This window comes from Aythya marila, assembly GCF_965140915.1.
Source record: "Aythya marila genome assembly, chromosome: 7".
In the NCBI taxonomy this organism is placed as follows: Eukaryota; Metazoa; Chordata; class Aves; order Anseriformes; family Anatidae; genus Aythya; species Aythya marila.
The window spans coordinates 19414258-19441004 of record NC_139048.1 but is presented as its reverse complement, the minus strand read 5'-3'; the positions used below and the strand labels follow the sequence as shown (position 1 = coordinate 19441004).

The 26747-nt window shown below is 40.1% G+C and overlaps 1 protein-coding gene across 2 annotated transcripts in view; it reads right to left on the bottom strand.

Moving 5' to 3' along the window:
- The window catches only part of MARCHF8 (membrane associated ring-CH-type finger 8), a 94486-nt gene that overhangs the window by 26154 nt on the left and 41585 nt on the right, over positions 1-26747 (bottom strand). The window lies entirely within an intron of this gene.

Genomic DNA, 26747 nt, shown 5'->3' with positions numbered 1-26747 from the left:
TCCTGCTTTCTGAACATCAATTTACCATCAGTGCAAATGGATGTGATTATTCCACAGGTAGGAACCTAGAAACTGATCTGCAAAGGCTTGTTGTTCGATTTTCTGAATAAAATCCAACAACAAAAACGTTCTCCTAAAAATATTACAAACAGAGCCAGTCATAACATTTCATTACTGATCTGTATCAATGCTTCTCTAATTCTGTGAAGCTGGGAGGAAAAGCTGTTTGAGACTTAAACCTCCCGAAACAGGGCACATTTACTACTTCCTCCTATGGGCTCTGTGCTGGCTAAGAGCTTCTAGAAGTGCACCCTTCCATCTGGTATTTCAGGAACCTAACAGAGATGCTTTGATAGCACCCTCTTCCAGTTCTCTCTGGCACCAACAGATCAGAGACTAAGAACAGAAGTCCTGCATACATAACAAACGGGGACATTTAAAAAAAAAAAAAGGAAGCCAACTGCACTTGCTTCTAGGTCAGCTCAGATAAAACACACATGGTTTCAGATCTTAGGCTTGTAATTTGTCACAATTCAAGTCACCTTCAGTGACCAAATCCTGCATCAAGCCCACCTGGGTGGCTGGGCACCCAGATGCAACCCCCACACTTTGGGATCTCTGCACCCCCAGCCATTTCTCCTTACAGCACACTCCCTGAGCAGCTTGAGAACTCTGTGCCGAGAAAAAGTGAAAGCAAAGCAAAAATTTCTGCATATGCTTACAAAAGCAGGAAGGCTCCATCTTACAACACTGGTTGCCTCTCCGCACGGTCATGGACACTGCCGTGGTTGACAGATATAAATTGCACTTCCTCCTTTAAAAATTTGAGGAAGCAGACAAGGTGTTCTGAAATCCTCTATCTGTAGGAGTCTGAGTACCTAAAGGGCAGTGAAATACTCTTTCAGAAGAACAGAGAAGTGACAAATTTTGACTGATAGCCAAATCAAAAATCAGCAAGGACCGATGTAAGGTCTGGTGTAGCTGTGGCCTAAATTACCATTGACCTGAATGCCAGATCTGCATCCTGCAATGCTGAACTTGATTTGAGAGATGACTATGAGCTTTTATTATGTGGGTATCAGTGTCCCTGGAACAGAAACAAACAGCTAAAGACCCCCAAAGAATACAGACATGATGCTTCTGTGATGACTAACACTGGACTGGGCTCCTGCCAGAAGAAGCACTGCTAGGAACTGACTCCAACTGTAAGGGAAGGACCCAGCTAATTTCATCAAAGACATTGTAACTATAGCAACAGAAAAAAAAGTTCATTGAAGCTACAGAATGCAGGAGAAAGAAGGGGGGCAGGGATGTGTTCTCAAGCTATGACGACGAGAGAGCAACGCAAGTTGGCAAGCACGGAGATTTGTCACTGCCTGCGTGTGAGGTGCTGGGGGAAGCAGGCTGTGCTTGGCCTTGCAGGGATGTGTGGGAGGTAAACAAAGCTCAGCTATGTGGGACAAGAAGAAACGGTAGTGAAGAGTGAGACCTGCGGCCAAGAAGTCTCTGCCTGAAGCAACGCATAGAGCCCTACGCAGGTGACAGTCTGAAATCCAGCCCTAGACATCAAAGACTTGCAGGTGAAATTCCTGGAGACAAAAATCAAACAGAGCCGAGCTCTTTGCATTAACTCAACACTCCCCAAATACTGCTACTAGCTGAAGAAAATGCCTGCAAGGGAGCACGGTTGAGCTTACACAGGCACCTGTGTTGAAAAGCATGTGCTAAAACTCAGTAACTCTGAAGAGGCTGGAGGACAAGAGCTGTATTTGCACAACACAGTGAGTGATGCAGAGCAAACACACTCTTAGCCGTGCCGCAGAAACTAGTCTTTCTGCTCTGCTCCCAGCACTGTGATTTTATCTGATGGATGCCAGCAGTGTGAGAGATGCTCGTATCATCTTTATTGGTCTACTGTTGGCTATGTACCTATCAGAGGTCCTAGTCAGTACATGACTGGGAACAGCTGGTATTGTTATTGCATGTGTAATCATTTCTAAACAAAAAGTGGGCTTATAAAATATTCCTCTATACAGAGTGCACGTACACATATATAAGTATCTGAGATATTTCTAAAGGACTCGGCTATGTAAATGTTTTTTTATGGTTCTGTTCCATTACCACATAAAACAGGTATGTCCATAAAGTCAACAGGAAATCACTGAAGTCTTAGCCCAGACTGGACAAATTCTGTCCTCTTAAGGGCTACTTGTACTGGCAAAGAGGAGGAGCACCAACTCAGGCATGTGCTGAAGGAATGACAACTGACACAACAGCCACTACCAGATCCAACATGGATTTGCAAATACCCACACACAATCTTTTCAGTTAGGTTGGCCTATCAATGACCAAGCAACTCCCTCACCTGGTTAAAATTGCTTCAACCTTCGGTCACCAATTAGCCCTGCCTTCTTCCACCTTCTAACATTTTTTTGAAACAGCTGCTCCAACTCTCCCAGTTTACATGCACCCAGACTTTAAAATGCGGTGGGCTGAAAACAGATAAATAACTGAGTTTCATCGTGTAACAGCAATTTCCAGTTCACTATGACCACTCAAACAGCATCTCCACTGAATGCTCTTAGTATTTTTCTTTCCAACTTCTGCAAAGAACCAAAAAGATTATTTTTTAATAAAAAAAGAGCAACAGAAACACCTCTAAGTAATATGTTTCATGAGGTCTAGCTATACCATTTAATTCTCTTTTACAAATAAAATAATAAAAATCTATCCTTAAGGGAAAAAAAAAATATATACTGTGGAAGATATTACATAGAGACAGCACTTGATGGTGTTTTCCATGCTGCAGTACATTAAGGGTAAGGTATACACTTTCCAGTCATTAAGCTAGAAAACAGCTGAAAAGCCATAGATGGAGCTTTTGCAATGGATGTATTTTAATGACAGGCTCAATGCAAGCAAACAAAAGCTCACTTTTCACACTATAACCATCACCAATACATTCATCCTGGGATCTTTTAGATCATTCACAAATTAACACTGACTTAGGAGTTGAAAAGGCGAAGTCTCCATGACATTACTCCTCTCACTATTCAACAAATAAAGGTACTCAGAGACTATTCCCAATATGTTTTCATTGCACAGTAAAACACATTCCAGTGCAGTAATTACAGCTCCAAACAAGCTATCCTTCCTTCTTGCAAAAGCATTAGTCTTCGCACTTGAATGGAAAGCTCAGGATGAACTCAGCATCTGCCAGCATGGACCACACAGTCATCACCACTCAAAGCAAGTGTGGTTCTCCTTAAACAGATCAGTCTTTCTGCATGGGATAATGGGAAACCTGCCTTTCAAAATTCATCCTACTCAAATAGAACTACCTCGCAGGCACTTAAAAAAAAAAAAAAAAAAAAATCATCATCCAGATAGTAAAAGCTTGCAAGAGCAGCAAAGACTTCTCACAAGTCGCTCACTGCCCACTGCTGCTCTGAGGTCCCCATAAGAGCCAGGCTTCAGGGAAATAAAGAGGAAAGCAGGAGTGGAGGAAATGAATTACAAATAGGAGAACTGCTACCAGTTCCTACCGTGGCACGTTTTTCTAAGTTCTGGATGCAGTTGCTTGCCATTGCTTGAATTCCCCTCCCAACTTTCCTTTCTTTCTCTTCTCCTTGAATTCACTCGCTACTGTGGCAGCAGAGCTGTCTTATCCCTTCTACAGTTACTTCAGCTCACATCTGTTCCCCTGCAGGACCCTTCACCTTGCCTCCTCCACCTGGACAGCTCCTTTTCCCTCTGCCACCACTCCTCAGTTACTCTCGCATAAATGGCTTGCCTCTCTTCAGAGACCTCAAAGCTGCCACTCCCCTCCTATCCACCTGTCTCCCATACTTGTTACTTTAAGTTATTTTACCCTTGCTTCCCAACTATAATGCACCTGTTTTCCAATAAGAGCAACAGCTATGTAACTCACACAGCCATGCAAACCCCAAAGCACTCGTTCCTATTGCCTGAGCCAGGAGGGTTGTCCACTCCTTCACAGCAGTTCAAGCAGCCAGAGGTGCTCTCGTGCACTCACAACACCCATGTGTTACACCACCCTTTCTCCAAACTCAGCTGTAGACTCAATGCAGCCTTAGCAAGTGGGTACCCTAAAGAAAAATGCTTTGGATGTCCCTTGCCAGGACAGAAGGAGAAAATTGTGAAATGGTTTGGATTTTGTGTTCCAAAACTACTCAGGACTGAGCTGCTGAATGACCCTTCCACAGTCAAGCTGCAAGTCATCCAAGAGTGAAACTCATTTCTTCTATCAAGCACCATGACAAGAGCATGAATGCTCAGCTGTTCTATAAGCACGCAGCCACACACACCCAGGTATTGTTTCAGGTTTCATAACTGTGACCAGATTTCTAAGCAACCTCTCCCAGTGTTTATGCAATCTTGCACTGCAATCCTACACCTGGGATATAGGAAGTACAAAGAACATGTGCTTTTAGTTCATGCAGGGGGCTGTTATTGTCATCGACTGTATCAGCACATGCACTTAATTGTCCAAAGTGCCTACGATGAGAGGAAAGAAATGGGAAATGTCTTTATGAATTACTTTCTTCTTTTGTCAGAGCTGATGGATTGTTAAATGACAAAAGATCTGTCAGCACTAGATCTTGTGATTGACAGAACCTAACATTTAATTATTTCTGCAGGAAATGGTATTTTGCATCATATCAAATGAACATGCCTTTTATTTCTTCGGCAGTCACCAGGCCATCATGGAAAAGCAATAAACTTAATAGTTTATATAAAGCCAGTGCTTGACAAACTTCTTAGTCCTTCCTCCTGTCAAATTTTTTTAATCTATGAAATATAATCAGGTATCATCAAGGTTCATCAATGATTTTGCATGCAGCTATTAAAATAATGGCATCTGAGCCTTGCATCTCTGCTCCTGTGTCACATTTACTTCTGGACATTACCTCTGCTGAGCTGAGGCTGCCTGGCCTGGAAGCACAAATTTTCATTTCTGCACGAGACCATAAGCCTGCTATGTTTCACTAACATCACATCCATTTGTGCATTCATATGCCATGTGCCCAATTTACAACAAAAAGTAAACTGCAAAGTGTTTGGCATACAAGATGTTTATGGATGTTCTTATCTTGCTGTTGCCAGACAACCTGTCTAAAATGGATGCATGTCTATGGGATGCAATGCATAAAAGTGAATCCTTCCCTCAGGAAACAAGTTATATGAACTACAGAAGACCTGATCCTAAAATATACACCCTTCATGGTAATGGAAACAATATGCATTAAGCTTACCTGTGTGAAAATGCCATTTCAAACAATTTCATGTATTTAAAAGCAGAAAGAGGGATACAAACACAAGAAGCCAGCAATTATGAACAGATTAAAAGGGGTAACATACTGTCTTTTGTAGATTAAATGCACTTAATGCAACTACCAGAATTCTCATGGTACACTAAACATGTCAATATGCCAAAGCAATTGACAATTTTAAACATTCACAAATTAAAAAACCCCTAGGCAACCGATAATTTGTAATTTCTTAAGCTGCCAACAGACACAGGAAGACTGCAGCCCACATCAACTCTCAGAAGAGGTGGACTTTCTCAGTGTCTACTTAGCTTTGTACGTTCAGTTGTTTACATGCTTGATACCACACGTTCCCCATGCTCAGTTGCACAGTTTGCTAATCCTGTGGAACCTCCCAAAAATGACATTGAGAAAGCATTTGGGGTATTTTTGGCAACATTTAACATGATATGGCCAAAAACATGCAACAAAAAGCTCTTGAAAGAGAACTTGTAGATATCAGCCCTGTTTAGTAATACCTACTTATTACATACCAGCCTGGTTTTGCCTGAAATTTCATCTTCCCATTTTTATTAGTGCAGTTTGCAAAATATTCTGAACCACAGCATTTCAAACTCAGTGTTAAACAACCACACAAATTTAGCTAAATGAGGAACTGGGCCCTACAGAACCCAATAAAGTTATTTAGCCAAACACTGGTTACAGTGAGATCCTTGTAAAAATCTGACCTGTGATGTTTTGGAGAGTTTTAAGCAAATTGTTTTTAATGATAGTTTGTAAGGTGAAAGAGTACGTGCATAATATTATCTAAGAGAAAACACACAAATGAAAAAACACATTTAACCATCCTTACATAAGTAATTCAAAACTAGTTAAGGAAAATGATTCTCTGGAAGGAAAGATGTCTAGTCTAAGCTGAAAGAAAAGGTATGCTCATCACTGAAATGGCAGCACATTCAAACCGCAGAACAATAACCTCAAAGCAAAAGTCTGCTAATAAAAGTTGTATCAAGCGATCAGTTCAGAGCTCCTAGCTAATCATGCCAGCAACTGATTATTTACATCCAATCATTTTAAGAACATATACGTGCGCCTGTGAATGAACACACACACATACATTAAGGTTTTAATGTTCAAACTTAATAATAACTAAAAAAACCTACACCAAGCATACACACACAGCAAACTACCCTCTCCTTCCTGAAAGCACAGCCCCTGTACACAAGGAACAAAGCAAAGAACTCTCTAGGTGCAGCAGGCTACTTCAGCCAGTGACTCAAGAACACTTCGTACCCATCACATTGTCAGGTAAGCACAGTTGGTCTCGCCTGGGACTAGCCTGATGCTTTGGTACGCAGGCAAGCAGTGCATGCCCAGAGAAGGCTACACAGTAGCCTCTCCTTACACCCAGAAGATAAAACATGCTGTAAATGTACTTACTCCTTCTGTAGCCTAAAAACCTGTACTCATTTACTTCAGAACAACAGTCAGGGCACTTGACACATCAACATATTTAGCAACATTAAGGGAATTCAGAATGCTGAGTTCCCAAGAGTCACAAATAAACAAGTTTCAGAAATTGGTAAATGAGGGTTGCACTGAGAAATACTGCATTGTTCATCTGCAAGCAGATATTCTGGCACTTCATCATGCAAAGGATGTTCAGGACCTGTTACTCGTAAGAGAAAATCCAGCCAATTCTGGTTACCTTCCAACCATACAGCAGGGAAAGGGGAAGTATATCACCACACATCCAAGATATCAAGGGGAAAAATAACAAAAATATAGGGAAAGAAAAAGAAGCAGAATTTTGATGTGTTCTGTTTTTCGTTCCTATATATAACACTCATTAAACTGGTCCCTGATGTAAGAGCAGGACAAGAATTCAGCATCTATCCGCAGATCAGTTAACATCATGTAGATCCGTGCCTACCTAATAGCTGATGCTATCCAGTTTACTGATATTGATCACTGGGATATGCATATGTCATGTTCCCACTTTTTCTCCCACATCTGTCACAATAGCTTATGCTCACCAATGAAAATTGATTATAGAAATCTTTTGGGAGGAAGACAAGTGCTCAGGAGACTTAGATTCTATAAATTCTTGATACTTCGCCTCTGAGTTACGCTTACCGTTTCTGAGTAAGAAAACACGATGAAAAAAATCCTACAGGAAACTTTTGTTTGTTTAGGAAGGTCAACTTTTTGTTTAAAGATGTTACTGAAGAAAAAAGAGATGGTATTGCCATATAGAATAAACGGATATTCTTCCATGAAGGCATGGAAAGCAAAATCGTCATCCCCATTTTGTCAGGGGCATTTTTTTTTTCGTTCTGTATTCAGCAGTAGTGCTTCTTGAAAAAGAAGACCTTAACAGGTATTTCTTCTCTTCAAAATGTAGCAGCAGTCAACACGGCCAACAAAATGCCAGCACAGAGAAAGAATGAGTGGAAATGAATACATGTATTAAAACCAGGATAAAAAACAAGGCAAGCCAACTTGCGTATGGTCACTAGAGTTTAAATCATGGCTTTATGTAAGTTGATGGAAATTCCACCAATAATGCAATCAGGTCTGGAGATCAGCCTCTGTTGATATGAGCAGATATCAACAGAGATATATTATGGCAGAAACGCAGAATTCAGAGCAACAATTGGGGTGAACAATATAGACAAACCTTTATATGAGGACAGCTGAAGCAATATATTATTGAAAGAGAAAGTAAATAAATAAGATGAAGAAAATACATGCCGCTAAGAAACAAGACATCACAGCTGTGTCCCACACCTTCAGCAGAACACCAGGAAGTAGGTGATGCAAGCCAGTTATTGCAGACTAAGGCACATACACTTGCTGTGGCTTATCAAGCATTATTTCCTGGAAGATGCAACAAACCAACTCTCCACGTAGATATAGTGGTCCCACTGAAGCCAACAAGAAATCCCGCTGGTTTCAGGGAGACTTGAACTGAGCCATGACCAACAGCCTGATCTGAAAAAAAGTATTTCAGAAACCGCAACTGGCATAAGGCATACCTTAGCATATTGGGACCTAGAGCACTTTATAAATACTGACTTGCCTTACAGTATGAGAAACAGAGAAAGAAATTGCAGCAGGAGCTAGCTAGAAAAAGACGTGTTTACCTTGCACATGGAAATCTATGTTTGCTTGACGTTCAGCTGGGAGAAGCAGGAACCCCACACAGGAACATACCCGTGTGCACTGCTAACACTGAGCAGTGCTGCAGCCCATGGAGCTAAATAAAGCAGGGACAAGCCCAGTGACCCAGCACGGCAGGGCAGATAACCTAAAGGCCAACAAACAGGAAGCAAAGGAATGAAGTTTTATGAGCAGGTGGTGTGAACAGGCAGCATGGTGCTCGGAGCATCTCTAAGCATCTCTGTGTAGGGCTGTCGTAACTGAGAAAGGGACGCTCCGTGTAGGCGTCCTCGTTTCCCATCACTGTCATCCTAAAATCGTCATGTCAGATTACAGCGGAAGACTGTCTGAGGCAATCAGACGAGAGACGAATAAAACTTGCCGGCTGCAGAGGAAGCCCTCAAAAAGAGCACTGCTCTTCACCCAGTTGGGAAACTTCAGAGCCGTCACAGTCTAATGAGGAGGGTTGAGGTTTTTGTGTGCCTGCTGAACGAGCTGAATGCCAGCAGCTGCGTAAGAACTAAATTTATCACCACAGTCCCAGGAACGCTTGCATTTTCTGCTAAAATAAAATCTCAGGGCCATTAGCCTATTGAAATAGAAGCTTTTCCACTTAACTGAAGACATTTACTCATTCTTATTCCTCAGCTCTCATGCTCCAGTTCCAGTAAAATCCTGCTTGGTTTCAGAATTTATTTTTTGGAAACACATGCGCATCAGCTCAAAAATCCTGGTATTATGTGAGTAGTATTAAACAATTCACTTCACTGGGCTCCTCTGCCTCTCGCATTTATTCACATGAAACAGAAAATGAGCTGCAGCTGTCAGAGCCTGACCTATCGGGGACCGTACTGCATTCTTGCACATGAGCTGACAGAGCATTTTCTAAAGTTTATTTCCTAAGGGGAAAGGGTTATAAATAAGTCTCATATTCACAGTAAATCTCCTGTCCTTCATTCCCGAGAGCTCTGAGCTAGGGCAGTTTTTGTCACAGGAAATTGCAGCAAAGTTTTCAGAAAAAGTGTATTAGCTTATATGATTTGCTTTTGTCAAACTGCTTTAAATTTACTCCCACCAAAGCTAGGTTTTAAAAATTAGTTTCAATCTTCTCTTTGTTCACTGCTGTACACATTCATTATCTGTGGAAATCATATTGCACATCTATGAAATCTGCAGTTGCTGTAGAAGATAATAGATTTTATTAAAATACATTTTGTAGTTTTTAGAAGCAATTTTTTTTAAGAGCACAAAGAACTGCTAAATGGCTAAAGGCATTTCTGTATACCTTCTGAAAAATACATAAAGTCTGACTGCTAGGGATGTAAAGTTTTCTCTTAGGTTCTCTGCTTGTAATTGAACTAATGAGAAACTCAAACAATAAAGGAAGGGGCTCACCATGGGCTCTAGAATCCAGCAGAGAGGATTCATGCTTGGGGTAGGATCCTTGGATTGTAAGCTTTTATGCCCCAGGGATCACACTGACAGTGTTTACTGATCCCATTACAATAAAGTTCTGATTGAGAACTTCTACATATATATGTGTGTGTGTGTGTGTGTGTATATATATATATATTTATTTTTTTTTTAAATCCCTTTTTGATTTCTCTTACTTTTGAAGATACAAAAGATAAAATTATCCCAGAATGAGAATGCTATCCTTCCAGTTTGCAATGACCACTCAAGTATTTTCCAGGAGGTTGAAGAATAAATAACTGCTGATTTGGAAATTTATGTTCCTTAAAGGCCAAAACCCAGACAAACAGTATTGCCTACCTAGACATCAACAAGATGTCAAAATTCTTCCTGATATTTTAGTTTTAAATGGGTCTTTCAGCAGGGACACAGTGAAAAAAATAAATTAGATCATGTATAGTCATTCTTTATAAGATGCAATAGATGATATGGCCAGATTACCACCTCAGGGAGAGGCGAAAGAGCAGGGGCAAGTATTAGATGCTGCTGAGCTGCACCTCGCAGTGCAGGCAGTTAGACTGATGAAACAGCAGCATGGGATGTGGATGCAACCTGCAAGAACAAGTGGACTTTGTTCCAAAATACAAAGACCTAAAAGCATGAAGACTCGAGAACATCCTGGTCCAAATTCAGACTTCCATACTGGAGATTCCCAGTTCTTTGTTTCCAAACACAGACAGTTAGAAAAGGTGAACAAGACTGATCTAAATTTACACGGAAAGACTAAGGGTTAGATATTGTTTATACTGGGTCCTTTGCATTTTAGCCCTGTACTTCTCTATCACAATCCTATACGTAAGTGCTTTGTTTTGAAGAAATCATTGTTTTCTCACAGGCATCCAGGAGGAAATTCATTAATTAAATTATTTGTTAGGTCAGGCAAGACCTGAGACTAGCAAGCAGAGATTCCAGGAACAGAACAAGCCGCATGAACAACTGAAATCCACTCAGAGATAAAGGCAGGAAGGATGGGCACCTTGAAAGGGTACCCACTGAAAAACAGATCAGAGGAAGGTCACAAGGTACTGTTTGGCCTTGCAGTTATGATATCTATCTGCAAAACTTAACTGATGAATTTTTAATAATCCTCAAATTAGGGAGATGGGGATATATAAATACAAGGTCTGGAAAAAGCCTGTGGCTCCTTTGAAATGCTCCCTGTAGGCTCTAAATAAGCCTCCCTTGTGAGCTCTCATTCAGCACATGGAAGGGAAGAAAAAAACCTCAAAGCTCCTAAAACCAGTAAAACAGGCAGTCTAGTCCTTCAGCTAAGAACGAAGTAGTAGAGCAGAACAGTAAATCACAAAAGCAAGAGTTCAAAGGGACAAATGGCCTTTTCTCTAAGAACACAATCAGAAAAAAAAAAAACACAACACAACACTATTCTTGTGGGGTTTGTCAATAACATCTGCCACTAGCACCTTGGAGGACAAAATGGATGATACCAAGAAGAGGGTGTAAAATTGGAAGAACCTCTCATAATACAAGTATGGCTTGAAGTAACACACCCAAATCATCAATGAAAATCAGGCTGGACCACTGGGCTGAAACTTCAGCACAGAATGAATGTGCTTCTTGTTTAACACCTTTCCTGCAAAATACTGTTGTCCAAAGTGAAATACTGCAGTTGGTTAGTGCTGACCAGCAGTAGGGAGCAGCTCAAAATAGGAACTGAACAACTTGATAAACTATAAGAGAGAAATTGAAGCCAGTTTGCAATTTACAGCCCCTTACACTCTATACCAGTATCTTGAAGTAGGCAAATGTAATGGTCACTTGGTAGCTGAGAAACCCGAGACACAGGGAAATTTTGCTGCCCTCTAAAATTTGTCCTTCCTTGTCCTACACCTACACACAATGATTCTTAGTGTCACAGGCAGCAGCTGTGCCCTCTAACAGGTGTGTGGCACAACACTGCATGTATTTTGCATAGTACTTTTGCACAGGGTGAGTTTTACGTATAGTGAAACTGTGCCAAAGCAAGGAAACTGTCACTGAGATCTCTTTCATTTTTCTCAGTAGCAGAACACAAGTCTCCAAACTAGAACTCGTCAGGGCATTGATTTTCATAGGGTATCAGACTTTGGGATCTGCCTGAAGAGCTGCCACCTGGTAAAGACCAACTACACTTTATTAAGCTCTTCCTTGAAATCAGAAGAATGGTCTCAATCACCCTACCAGTCTTCCTCCTTGAAACTTTACACTGCTTGTCCCATTCACCTGTAAATGTGATCCCAAATTCTCCTTGCACTTCCCTTGCTGTACAACAGCCTTCGGATCTCTAAGCATGATAGCTCTCGAGAACGCAGGTGGTGGTACTCCATGCCCTTATTCCCACACAGGGAGGCAAGCAAACTGAGGCTAATATAGATAGATAATAAAGTAACGTTCAAAAGATGCCTTCTTTTTGTTAAAGGTGTAAAACTATCATGGCACCACAACACAAGGCAGCTACAGGCTTTTCCAAAAAAAGATGGAATTTGGGATCTTGGGATTCAAGACTAATACACAGTACTTTGTACAGTAGTTCTATTGGAAATCCTCATCTAGGTATACCGATATTTTGTTTTTTTCAGCCTTTGGCAATCAGAACCCTTGCTACCCACGCTCCCACGCATGCATACATAACCAGTGTGACTGTGGAACTGAAGTAAGAGGATTACATTCCAGGAGGGCCATGTTTTGGTGAGAGACTAGAGGCTTAAGGGGATTAAAAGATAGGAGCTGCTTCTGAGAGTGACAGGGTGAGAAACAGCAAAGCCCACACAAACGCTGCCTGAAAGTAAGCATTGCTTTGTATTCTTCATCAGCAATGAGATATAGCAAGCAGAAATGCAAATGAACCCGTGACCATATCAGTTGCATCTTCAGCCACCTCCACTGGCCCCAGCACCATCTTAGCTCATATCATACTTGAATTTTCTGTTTCTTTGTGCCTTTTATTACCCTTATTTCTTCTTAGCTGCAGCTCCAACCACATGAACCAGACATTTTCTCCTGTCTCTGTATTGCCTGCATTCGTTTATCCTGTGTCATTTCCTGTCACCGCTGGTAAACAAATTGGAAATACTTTTCAATTCTACACAATGAAAGGGTATAGGAATACTATATAAAGGAGTGCAACTTCTATATCAAGAAATTACAGGCAGAAATGTAGCTGTCTTCAAAAGATCTAATCCTGGGTACAAGGGAACTCCTGTAAGCTTTAGCAAAAAGGACTGTAATCATTTTTAAATCCAAGAGGATTTTATTTTTATGCTAGCTAACGCTCCTCAAAGGTGAAGCATTAGATTTGGCTTCCAGTTAAATATGCTTTCCTAACAAATACTCACAGAAGCAGGAGTTTTGCTCCCTGAATGATACAGAGTTAAAATCACTATCAAGAGTTACAAATGCCAGAGGGCCTAGCAGGACTGAATACCCTATCTGGATGCAATTTAGAAATAAGAAAACAGTGCCAAATTCAAATGATGCTTTCAAGAAAGAACAGAATTCAAGAGCAGGACTCTGGTGCTAGGCATTATAAAACACAGCAAAAGGTTCAATAGCTTCAGAAAGCTTATAAGCCAATACAAGAAAATATAAAGGTGACTACAACACCCAGACAACAAACACTAAGAGGGATGGACACTGGTTTATTATGTATGAGTAAAAGCAGCCAGGAGTATTTAATGTCAAATGCATTAAAATAAATACATATGTATATATATACACACAGGTGCGTGTGTTTGTATATATGTATACTGTATATATAAACTTACAAACTACATTTTTGTTTCATTTTATGGGGGAAAAAAAAAAGTTCTAAACCAGGCCAAATCCCAAATGACACAGTAAAATATAAGTCAAAGAAACTATCTCAAAAGAGAAGTTCTGAAATGTCTGATTTACGATGACAGAGCAGTTGATCTCATTCGACCACATCCCAGACAGAATCCTAGAGTAAGAGCAAGGGTTAGGATGACCACTGAGCAAGGCTTTGGAACCAGGAGATGCACTTTCTGTGGTCAGACCTTAATGACTTTGGATACCAAACCTTTCTGAATCTCAAGTTTGCCATTTGAAAAGAATGGTATAGAATATTCAGACCTCACCTCAGAAAACCACTGACGGTAAAACTACTTCATGCCTATAAATGGTAAAGAAGCCTCTCTTACGGAGGACGACCTGCAAAAATGCTAGCGTTACAATAGGTGTACTTAAATTCTCTTCCCAGTGCTGTTCATGACCTCACAATTTCCTCCTTGTTAAATTCACACTTCTTGATATTGCAGATGTTCTGTTTTCATTTCAAATAATCTGTGTTCACCTTTCTTTTCCTCTCAGTTAAAAGTATGTTAACATCTTCCCTGCAGTCAGACATGTGAGAAGGTTTCCGCTTGTGCTTCCACAAATCAAAAGCAGCTGCTACATGGCATGGCACAGCAAAAGTGAAATCTCTTAAATAAAAAACAGAAGAGCAAAAGGTGAAAGGAGGATAGAGCAAGCAATAAGCAATATAGCCTACAATCAATACAATTGAGAAGCAGTAAAACAAACAAAAAGAAACAATCTTTTTTTTTTTTTTATGGCAAGGCAACTATTACATTTCTTTGTTGAATTCAGTATGAGAAATGTAGGTCTTCTGATGAAAGTCAAGTTGCAGAAGCTACTAATGGTTTGAAGCATCAAAAAAATGTAGACTGAAGGGCATGCTTTATATGGGATTTTTCATGGGATAGGGGAAAATATCTAATAACGATCAATGTGGATTTCCCTTTCCAGCTGTTCCCACCCAAGAGATGTCCTTATCCCTATTGTACCTTGCCCACTTTCAAGTTAACGGGCTACTGAAAAGAGAACATTCACGTCCATCCTACAGCTGCTGCTTCTCAGGAATACCTTGGGAAAACAACACCAGCTCCCACTGCTCTTCCAGACTGAGTTTGCAGAATATGCAAAGTTCCCTGAAATGCCTTTAAAATGCCTTTTGGGGAAGGATGGACAAAGAGAGAGAAAGAGACAGGTCTGCTTTTGTGTTAGAATAGCACTGCATGTACTTAGCTTGATTTTTCTATGGCATTATATGAAATTTGGCCTTTGTTCTATTTGTTTTGTATAAATGCAGGTATGCCAGGAAAATCGTGGTGCAACAGAAACTTATACCCACACAAAACTCCCTGTCCTGTGCAGCCAGTGTTAGTCCTCCAATCAAAATAAGCTTTATGGACAGACTTTTTCTTTCTTGTCTACAGTGTATTTGCCATTTGTGTGCAGGCATTGTGCTAAATTGTGAACCTTAGAAGTATAAATTGTGTTTTTAGCCCTGCAGCTATAAGAAAAAATTGGTAAGTCTTTTCATTGCAAAAATGCTTCCAGTTGAAATACACTGGCAGCCTGAACCAGCTAGTCAAATGGGGGCAGGCTCTCTTTTGCTAAATGCTTATATAGCAAGGATGGGGTATAGTAACAATTGCACACCACCGAAGTTCATGCTTCAGGATTGATGCATATCAACACGGACAGCTGTGAACACTTTCACCACTGAGGCCAGTAGTTTCCAAGCTTTTCCATTCAGTAAGTCATTTCAGGGATGATGACTGCAGCTAGGCTCACCATTTCTACATTTAAGAGCTTCTGACCAACTGTAATACCTACATCAGGCTACAAGACAGACAATCAGCGAGTCAACTCCTTCTCTGGACTCTGACCATAACTTTGGAAATGGGGATTCGACAGAAGTCGAGAGATTAACTTGACTTCAAACAAAGGATATTTTTAGGGAGAACAATGCACAGTCAGTGCTCTCATGGAGACTATAGGGGTTGCAGGGCCACAGTTATGGGAGGAGAAAGCATTACAAAAAAAATTTAGCAGAAACATTAGTTCCTTGACAAAGCAGACAGAAAACGCACGGATTATTACCCTAACCACAACGGCCCAGACTGGATTTGAAACCAGAGCTGGTGCCTCAAATAGCCTAAGGTATTACATCTGGTTCTTCAAACTCGTCTGACCCCTCTGAGACAGACAAACGCTTCCTTGGGGAAGAGCATCGTTCTTTCAAAGTCATAACGCTAACCAGTGAACGGCAATCAAGATAAAACAAGCACCCCAATGAGTCATAAAACATTAATTTTCCATTAGACAGCAAGAGAGAATCTGATGACAAGAAACAACAACAAAATTAGCTATTAACAAAAACCAGATGGAATGGCAAAAACCATTCAAAGAAAACTATTAACCTAATATCAAGAGAAAGAAGTAACAGGGTGTAGTAACCACAAAACATCTCAATACAAAGACCAACCACCCATCAAGGTCAACATAAGGGAGCTTAAATTGGTTGGTTCTGAGATAGCTTCCTGTTACGCTAGGTTAAGCTGACATTAAATTATCCAGAGGGGAAACAAACAAAACACTCAAACAAGAGAAATGCAAAACCCCATGTTGACAGCAACCTAGCTACCCAACAAAAAGCACAGGAATCAGGCCTTGGAAGAACATTTTAATGACATTTCTACCTCTTCCCAGCAATTCCCTGCTACCCCAGTGCCTTCTCTTTTGAACTACAAATCTATCACTGACAAGCCTGAGATTTACTAAAATGAAGTGAAAGATTATGGCATCTCCACAGTCCAGACTAGGACCTAGGATAAGGTTGGTCTAGTAATATGCCAATTCAAGTCACCCAAGTGCCACTGAAGCACTACTGGATGTATTACTCAGAAGCTAAACTGTTCCCCACTTTTTTTAAACAACTACAATTCAACGTTGTCAACCTCTGATACACACAAAACATGACTCAAGTTTCAAAATGATGAGATTAGCTCTAAACTCATAAAAACAAGTATGAGTGTGCACATCCCCAATCACTGAGGCTGAGTACACCAAAATACACATGGTAAAAATAAGTCTGCAACACTGCCTAGTAACTGCAAAAGACGTGAAAAAATGCAAGTTTTAAGCATCTGATGGAAAAAAAAAAAAAGAATTTGAATAAGGTTAAAAAATGTACTTTTATCTTCACAGCCTTTCTTTCAGTTTCATGCAAGACAGATGCATAGGTATGGTGCTTCCATGCTCCTGATAGATATATATATATATATATATATATATTTATATATATATATATATATATATATATAAATATTTTATTAACCCTGTTTAGACTATACTTTCAAAAGTGTTAAATCTCAGAAGCAATACATATGTTTTTTGGTTTTAGGCAAATATCACCATTTTCTTTTCTAGGACTCAAATTCTGGATTTTTTATTTTATTTTATTTTTTGCCAAATAAGGCTGCCATTCGCAGAGGCAAGGCTGTCTGTTTAAGGTTTCCACATAGCCAACGGGTTCAAGTCATTATGTCCTTTGCATGCAGTCCCTCAACAATGGAATATGGAGAAATGAGGGATAAGATAGAGGGAAAAAAGTGAACAAACCTGTGTAGTCTTTCAGTCCTGAACTGCTTAACTGAAGAAATGGAAAAATCACCCTCTTCGAAAACTCTTCTTCATTATCTCACCTTCACTGAGACAATAAGCTCACTGGAGCGCATCCTATATCTTTAGGCCCATCTGTACAGCACCCTTCTGCTGTCTGCAGATAATAGCAAAAAAGAAAACTTGGAAGAAACACCTGGGGATATGCATGTCTGGCTGTATGACAAAAGGCTTGAGCTGGGCCCGTCTGATTTCCTCACAGGTATCTTCACAAAAAAAGCACCATGAAGCCATACTGGGAGAGACAAGTGCCACTTCTTTCAAACCTATTGTGGAACTGGTCTTGCACGAAAGTAAATGACTAAAACAAGAGTTGAAAGGTGATATGAATCTCATAGGTTTTGCTCCTAAGGGCAGTAGAGGAACTTCAGAACAAATGTCTTTGGACTGCTACTTGAGCTCCTCTGACTCATTAAATCTTAGTTTCTAAGAACACCGGCGAGATGTTGATGGCTTGGCAGTTCTTGATCATCCATGTTTAAGGCATGTAAGGTTCCCACACACCTGTAAGTCATCAAGCATATTTATCTAGCAGCATTAGTTATCTGGTGAGCTTGTAATCAAGGTAATAAAGCAGAAGCAGAAAAGCCCCTAATCATGATCTTTGTCCATCATCCATATATAGTAGACAGATGAGAAAGGGATGTTGCTAGTTAAGAAATACATGGATTCTAAGAAACATTACAAAAGAATATTTTTAGCAAATGCAACTATGGGAAAGAAGTGGGTAGCTTTAGCAACAAATGAAAAGAATCCGTAAGTGAAAACAACATATCCAGAAGTGATATTTAACAAAAATTAAATGCTGATGTTAAAAACACATCAAGAAAAGACATGAAAGGGAAGGAGAACAAGCCACAAAAAGACATCAAAAAGGAGAGGTAGAGGCAAGAACAACATAATCTGAAATTCTCTGTTCCTTACAGGTTTATGGTTTTAAAAGGCCAGAAAGAAGGGTGTTCCTTTGTTTTGTTTTTTTTTTCCCCTGGTCTTGTTTTTCCTCTGGAAATCAACACTATAGTAACTTTGCAAAGTTGAGGCCTGTTCTGTAGCTTCAACTGAATAGTTTTGACTATCTTTGTTCTTCTCCAAATGCTCTTCTAACATTGTCAAGTAGAGTTTCCCCACTGGGGCTGACTGATTTCTATTGTAGTTGATAGGCTTTCTACTCTTCTAAAACCTCTGTAGTCCTTTTGATGCATCTCAGACATCTCAGAAAGAAAGATTCAACATGGCCCTCAAAGCATTATTAACAAGCTCAAAAGATATGATTTGGTAGCTACAACACTTATGGTCATGATGTGTATGAGAGAGAAAGACAACTCTGTCACACCACATTATTATCTTTTAAAAAGGATACTGCTAGACACCCTTCTTTCAAACCAGGGAGACACATCTAACTCTTGAAAAAAAAAAAAAGTGTTGCCAGAAGGCAGTATAGCTGAGTAATCATCATGAAGAGACGACAACTTGTGCTAATTGGAATCACCAATACTAGTTAGTGTCAGGATGCCTTTACTAGGTGTAGTTAAAATCCACTGATGCCACTCAGAAATCAATATACCATCTGTACCAAAGCTTTGAGAATTACAGTAATCACATACGACCATTTAACAGAAAGCTTTTAACAGAAGAACAAAACAAACCCGGAGATAAGCCTTTCCCTCCATTTCCAGGTACTCCTAGCATCTCCTCTGCTTAAAGAGTTCAGGCCTCAGAAGGAAATGGCCCAACTGAAAACACTCTGAAGTTTCCGTGAAAGAAGCAGTCACAGACATATCGCTGATTGTTGTGTTGGGAGACACACTTTCAGTTTGTGGTTTCATCACTGTTTTTGTATGCTCCTTGGGCAAGCCATTTCAATTTATAATTTAGTTCCTTGGATGTAAAATGGAGCAAGCAGAACTTTCTTCTCTTGCCCTGTGGACTCACTTTTTTAGATTGGAAGTTTTGAGAACAAAGGTGGTCTTTACCTACATATCTACAGTACCTAGTAAAACGAGACATATGAGTTATCTTCAGTGCCAATATCACTCCAAAGTACCAAAAAATAATGCTTTAAGAGGGAAAGTACATGTTCCCAAAAGCTACTTTAACTGAAGTCTTGCTATAAACACCACAGGGACTCTAAATGCCACCAGAAACTGGAGGTGGCACAAGCAAGGACCATACTGACAGCCCAGTTCAGCTCTTAGAAGTCCAAAGAAATATATGGAAAACTTAAAAACATATAAGGTAAAAAAAAAATATTTATTGATAAATCAACAGCAATATGAATTACCTTGCCATGACTGATGCCAAGGTTTAATATTTATAAAGAAGCACAGTGTTAGATAGCTCTACAGTGATACCCCAGCAAAAACAACCCTAGTTTGAGAAGGAAAGGCACTTGTACAGAAAAGACAAGTTTTGTACCAAGTCAGAATATTCCTCAAGCCTCCTGCTTAAAACTGTTTTAGCCATACTTGTTTCTAGCAAAGGTCCCAGGAGGTACTGAGGAAAATATAGAGTAGGAAGGCCAACCTCTATACTGCACAAGATCAGTGAGTAAAGCACCAGCAACCTAGTGAATAAATCTTATACATTACTGCTTTTGTAAAAGAAAGTTATTTTCACAAATTAAATAGTTTAGGATCCTTCCCCACTTCCCTTGAAAGCACCTCAATAAACACATAGACTTCAGGATATTTAGGGTTGAAATTTTGTCAAATTCTTTCTGTAATCCAGGTAATGTAGGTTGACTAGTTCTGGGTTTTCTATGCTACCACAGATAAAAGGAAAGGCAAATAATGGACTAAAGTAAATGGAGAGGTGTTGGTTGTTATGGTTGTTGTTGTTTTACTACAAATAAAGAAAACAAAGTTTTCATAGCAAAAGGGAGTCACCAAGTAGAGTGCCACAGGTATCCATGCCAGGGCCCATGCTACTTAATACAAAACAGTCTGAAAAGCAAGATACTGAGGTTTCAAAGTTGTCTTCCTGTAGAGCTTCCTGTCTTTAACAAAGACAAGGTGCAGAAATATTAACAACAATTTTAGCAGTTGCTAAAACAGCAGATGAAACGCAGGATGGATAAATGTGAAGTGACAGTTTGAATTTTACATATTCGAGGCTGGGGTCCAGGAACTTAGGAATACAATCTTCAGGTTCTAGAATAAATTTTAGAGAAACATCAGCTGAGTGCTTAGCAGTGATCAAATTAACAAAAACAAACAAACAAAACAAAAAAATCAAAAAACCTCCACAAGTATTTGTAATTATTAAGGAAAGGATGGAAAATAAAACAGGGAATCCCCATGTTCTTCAGAAATATCACCTTAAATACCACGTGCCATTCTAATCCCACAGAAATCAAACAAGAGTTAGTAAGACTGAAAAGGATACGAAATGGGTAATGGGGTGACTAAATGTGTGAATGTTTTCCACTGAAGAAATGACTAGAGAGACTGGGGCTCTTCAACATGGAAAAGTGATAACTGAGAGGCTGCATGTGATAAGCACACAGAGAATCATGACAGTCATGGAGAAAACAACTAGGAAACTACCACGCTTTTCTCCCAGGAGGCAGCCAATGAAATGAGCTATTCAGAACAAGAGAGACAATTTTTTGTACAATCTGTATTTAATGGTGGGACCCTTTGCCCCATGTGGCTGTGGATTCTCAACATTTTATTTGGGTCCAAAAACCTGTTGGAGATATTAGTGGAAGAGGAATCTAGTAAGAACTATTAAATACGAATACAGAAAAGTCCTTGAGCTATAAATCAGTGGAGGCCGGGAGAACTTTCTGGGGAAAAGCATATGCTTGATGATATAACTACTTTTAGACATATTACATAATTATATGCCTGCTTTTATTCTGGTCTCCAAGCACCTACTTTGCATACTGACAAAAAATGCTTTGGCCCAACCTGGTACAGCAGTTATGTTCTCAATTCTATCTGTGATTTCAACTTTGTTGACAACTTCAGGATTCCTTCTATTGTGAACATAAGGGACAATTTTGTTCTTTGCGTCAGTTCTCTGGAATAATCATCATTCATGAGATATGCATTTAGTCCAGAAGGATTCAAGAGAACACTATTCTCTCCTCCCATATGGGAGACAAATCTGTCCAGCAATGGAATTTAGGCCCTTAGGATAAAAAACAAAATAAACAAAAACCAATAGAGAAATCAGAAAACCAACAATGTATAACAGGAAGCAAGTAGGAAAATAAATGCCACCAGCAGTGACTTAGATACATGTGGTGCAGAGACCCCCTTAGATAAAAATACCCTGGGACAATCCTATAGAGGACTGTGCTCTCCACTGCAGGAAGATAAAACAAAAATGCATTCCCCAAATCCCAAACTGCAATAGCTGCTGCTGTCAGTTCCTTCCTGACCTCCAATTTTCTCAGTGCCTTTCAAGCCAGTGTTCACTAGCTTCACAAAAACTCCTCCAGAAACACAGGAAAGGCACAATGGCCAAAGCTCCGAAAGTTTGACATAGAGGTGGTCTGACTTGGAAAGGTTTGCAGCTCCAACTGGCCTATCTGTCTTCATGATTTTGGATCTGAACCAAAAGTCGTAAACATCCCTACACCAACATTTGCCAACCGTGTTGCAATGTCTTTCTGCTAGCTTTAAGCTTGGATGCTGTGCTGGTATACAGTCACCTCACCACAAGACTGGTCTCTAAACTTCACTGTGAGGTAAATGCAAGGCTGGGGAGCTCCACGGCACAACTGCAACGCCACATTACCATTTATTGAACACAAAACCTTGCAAAGCATCAGAACACTACTTTACCTCCTACCTCTTAATTCTGCCGTTACTTTAATAGGAATGCACAAATAACGTCAGAGCAAACCAGAGCTGTGCCACCAAGATAGCATATCACTGCGCACTGTGCCCAGGACTTGCTCAGAGACTACGTGGCTAGGCAAAGCTCTGCACTGATATGCTTCCACAGCTTTTGGACTGGAGTTTGCTTGCATCAGCAGTCAAGCCCTGACTTGCAGTCAGTCCACCGAGGTGTAAGGTGTGGTCAGACAACCATGTGCACATGGTCAGTATCCTACTGTAACCTCTGCCCACATTGCAGTCATTCCCATCCTGCTGTGGCAATCACTGACAGCTCACTCTACTGTTCACCAAGTTCTACCACCGTATGCCACCATTAGATGACAATCAAGTGGGGTATCTACTATAAAAATCTTCTCCACCAGGACCTCTAGTCCCGTCACTGTCATGCCACATGCCCACCTTTCCCTCAACTGCTAGCAATTCTTCCTGAGAACACAGTAAAATGTTGCTGTTATTGAAACCACTCCTCCTACAACAGTAACCATATGAAGACATCAGCATCCTTCTACTGATGTCTTGGACTAAATCCACTGCACCAGTAAGAAGAGGAGAGCCAGTCTGGGTTGAGTATGATTTATTTTCCTAGTGGTCATGGGGATGGCCAGACCACAACACCCTTTGACCTTAGGACAATATACGCTACTCTGAACCAGAAACACACACTCATGTCCTTCACAAACAAGAAACACGGATTCACAGTTCCTAACAAATCTCCAAGGCTTTCAAGGTTGGAAAGGAGGAAAAGGATTGACATGGTTTCATTCCTCACTGCTCTGTTTTCATGGTATCAGCACATCCTGTGGTTGTAGTAAGCATTTAAGACAATGAGACACAGAAGTCTGGGGAAGTGTTGCTTGGGACAAGCAGCCTCTGTCCCTACTCTTACTAACCCTGTGCAAAGAAGCCTCCCACCTGCAGCCCCAGCACTTCAGAAGGAAGAAGCTGTTTCATTTTGCACTGCTGAAAACTTCATTTTCAATCTAAGCTTATTCTTCATGTCTTTTAAAATTAACAAAAAAAAAAAAAAATGAAATGGCAACAAATGTACATCTGTTCATCTACCTTTAAGATTCCTTGTCAGCTGAGAAATATAAAAACAAAGTTTCTTCACTGCTTGATAGGTCCAACAAAAGAGGCCACTCCACACTTGGCCTTATCTGTTTTTCCCACTTTTCCCAAGGACATCATAGCTGCAAATGTTTCATTTGGATGCTATTACAATAAGATGTTGCCTTTTTATGACAGAACTAGTTAATAACACCTCTTACATTCACTACTTTAATACCAACATAAGCATACTTTTCATTTTAGTTTGTGTTGTTTCTTGCTGCTGCCAAATTTTGTATATTTTCACTGTATTTCTTACTGTAGCAGTAGGAATCATTATATTCCATTACATAGACATGCTGAGATTGGAGATAAAACTGATATGGAGTTTTATCCAGCAAAATCTTAAGGTTTCCTCCTCACCTCAGTCTCAATACAGAGTATCATGTTTCCCTTTCTGGTTTGATTCCAACTCTTCACCATGATCCATTAAAGAATTAGCAAAAACTGGAGTTAAACCCTTTTTCCACCTTATTCATTAGTTAACTTTTTTGTTCAGTGCAAGCTCTCATCTTCCTGGATTGTAAGTAATGCCTGAAGTACTCTTGCTCAGTCCGAATATTTTCCTCATTCTTTGATAATGGAGCAAATCTTTGTGAACCTTTGCAGTCATTTTGATCCAGACATGGGACAATTCCTTATTTTATTATTATTACTATTAATGAGTCAATTAGAAAATTGCAAGCACCTAAATAAAGCAACCTCCTCTCCTCAGGAATGAGATTTTGCGATCTGCAGTGTCATAGTCCATCTAGGTTCCTTATGCCTCAGCTGCACAAGGATTCTGAGAAATTTCTGCAGCACAGGCATAAGCCTGAGTGCCTTCAAATGGCATGTCAAAGATAATTCTCCTGTCTGGGCCCAAACTGGTTTACACCACAGATGAGCATGCTTGAGTCCTCTCTTTACCAGTAAGGCTGTAATTGCCATTTTGTTCTAAAGTGACAGTATTAAATCAGTATCTGATAATTAAAAAAAATAAAAATTATGCAAAACCTGAATGTTGATAGTTGAAAAAGAACAACACAGAGATGCTTTTAGGAACTATCAACACATTATCCCAGTGCATTAAATATGAAAGTGCAGAAATAACTTCCTTCTCTATCCCCTGATGGCAGACAACAGGGCTCTAGACTACAGGTTTAACCAAGTAGTGCAGCAGGAAAATATGCTAGTAATGTAAAAACAAAACAAAACCTTAAAGTTTAAATAACAGAACCCCAAACCTATCTCTTCATTCCACTGACCTCAATCAAGTAATTGAACGCCTGGAACCTCCGAAGTCTCAGGAAATCAGAAAAAGAGCCCTGGTAGTGAGTTTCCATGAAGCAAGGACCTTACACATTGGAAGTTTTCACAGTCTATTTTCAAAAGAGCATTAGACTGTCCTTCTCCTTACCTTAGAAAAATACAGAAACATCTGCATAATTCAAGTGATGGATCAATTCTCGCTGTATGCACAGCATATAATTTAAGGACCTTTAACATAGTAAGTGCAAAGGAGCTGAAAGCTTTTAAAAACTGAAGATTTCAAGTTATTTAGGACTCTCAGAAGTACTGATGTGCCCCACCCCACAAAACCACAGGTGGTAGTGTGTGACAAAATACAGTCACTCCTAGTTGCTAGCAAAAGGAAAACAGAGAAGTCACTAAATACCACATTCTTGTGTACACACAAGTTCTATTTAGGTGATCAAGTAATCTTGAAAGAAAACATACTGCCAGGCAGTGTACATTTAAGCTTCACCAAAAGCATGTGATCATTAATCTCCTCCTGGGGGATTTCACTTAAAGCTGACAATTTCTGCTTCCACTAGTAATACTTATTTACTAAACACTGAATCAGACTTAAAGCTACCATTTTTAAAAGAAAGCAGCTTGTCTGCACAGCACAACATTTCACCCTAGTTGTCCAGCAAGGACTCAATCTTTGCACTCTCAAGTTTGGAGTTTTCAGCAGCCCACCCCTCTCTCTCTCAAAAAACAAAAACCGAAACAACATGAACAACAAAAACAATGAAAAGCCTCCCCCCCAAAGCAAACCACCCCCCTCAACAGGGAAGGCAGGCATGCAGGACACATGCACATGCACCCGTGCAGTTCACTGCCAGAAGCAGCATCCATACTTAAGACACACAAAGCAAAAAACATTTGAACATTCTTGCCAAACGACATTACGCGTTTGCATTCTTCCCTTTCTCACACATGCACAAACCCACACGTTACAGAGCAAATAATGCTCACAGAACCGAACAAAGACCCTTTGTTATTGTTCCATAAGGTTTTGCAAAATCCCCTTCTTTGTCTAAACTGAACTAGTGGTGTTGCTTGAGCCATGATGATCTAAATATACAAAGCATGTACAGAGAAGGAATACAGACTTCTTTTAGAACTGATATCATTAGAAAATATAGACAAGCTTTTGAGAATGCAAGCCACCATTTCCGAACATCTTTATTCAGAAAAAAAAAAAAAAAAAGAAAAAAAAAAAGAAAAAAAAGTAGTAAATACTGCAGCCATTCAAATGCACACACTCTGAAAGGACACAATTGAAGCTTAAGGCTTATCACACCCAGCTGTGTTTTAGCAGAATCTCTTATGGTTACCTCCCCCCAAATAAAAGTGCTAATACCAGTACAATTAAAAATTGAGTTTAAAAGAAAAAAAAGACCAAAACCATCAGCAGAAGAAAAACAAAAAACAACAACAACAACAAAAAAACAACAGCAAGCTAGCTCTCTACTTTTAATAACCAGCACCTTCAGAAGAATGCTAGTGTGCATGAAAGAAAGGTGCTTAATAATAACAACAAAACGCAGCTTCACAATTAGGACTGAACAAAGTACCACACTACAAGGGATCGCTCATGTAGCGCTCTAATGAGGAGCCTCTACAGCAGCCTTTCAAACGGCTGCCCTAACATACATATTTATTCCGCAAGGTTTAACAGCATCCCTACAACAAACTGCAAGCCACAATACTCTGCTGACAAGGCATTCGCCTACCTGAAGCTTCATTTTCCAGCACGAATGCATGTGTGCATCCTCAGTGTAGCTTCCCCTGATTGCATGACTCCTGTTAGGCAGACTAAAGAGATGGAGCTGTGTAAGCAAAGCTGCTGACTGCCCTACATTTGCCTGCAGATGAAGAGAAGGAGTTGGTACTGTGCTTGCCCGGGCTTGTTTAAGCCCCCTAAATATAATACTAGTGGAGCTCGAACTAGACTAACTACATCCTCCAGCTGATCAAGTGAAAGGAGCCTGTGATGAATAATGCATGAGAGCTCCCATGAACACGCTCCATTCCTTGCTGCAGCTGATGTCCACCTCTTCCCCCTTCCCAAAAGCAATCCCTAACAATTTTTGTGCTATGAAGCATA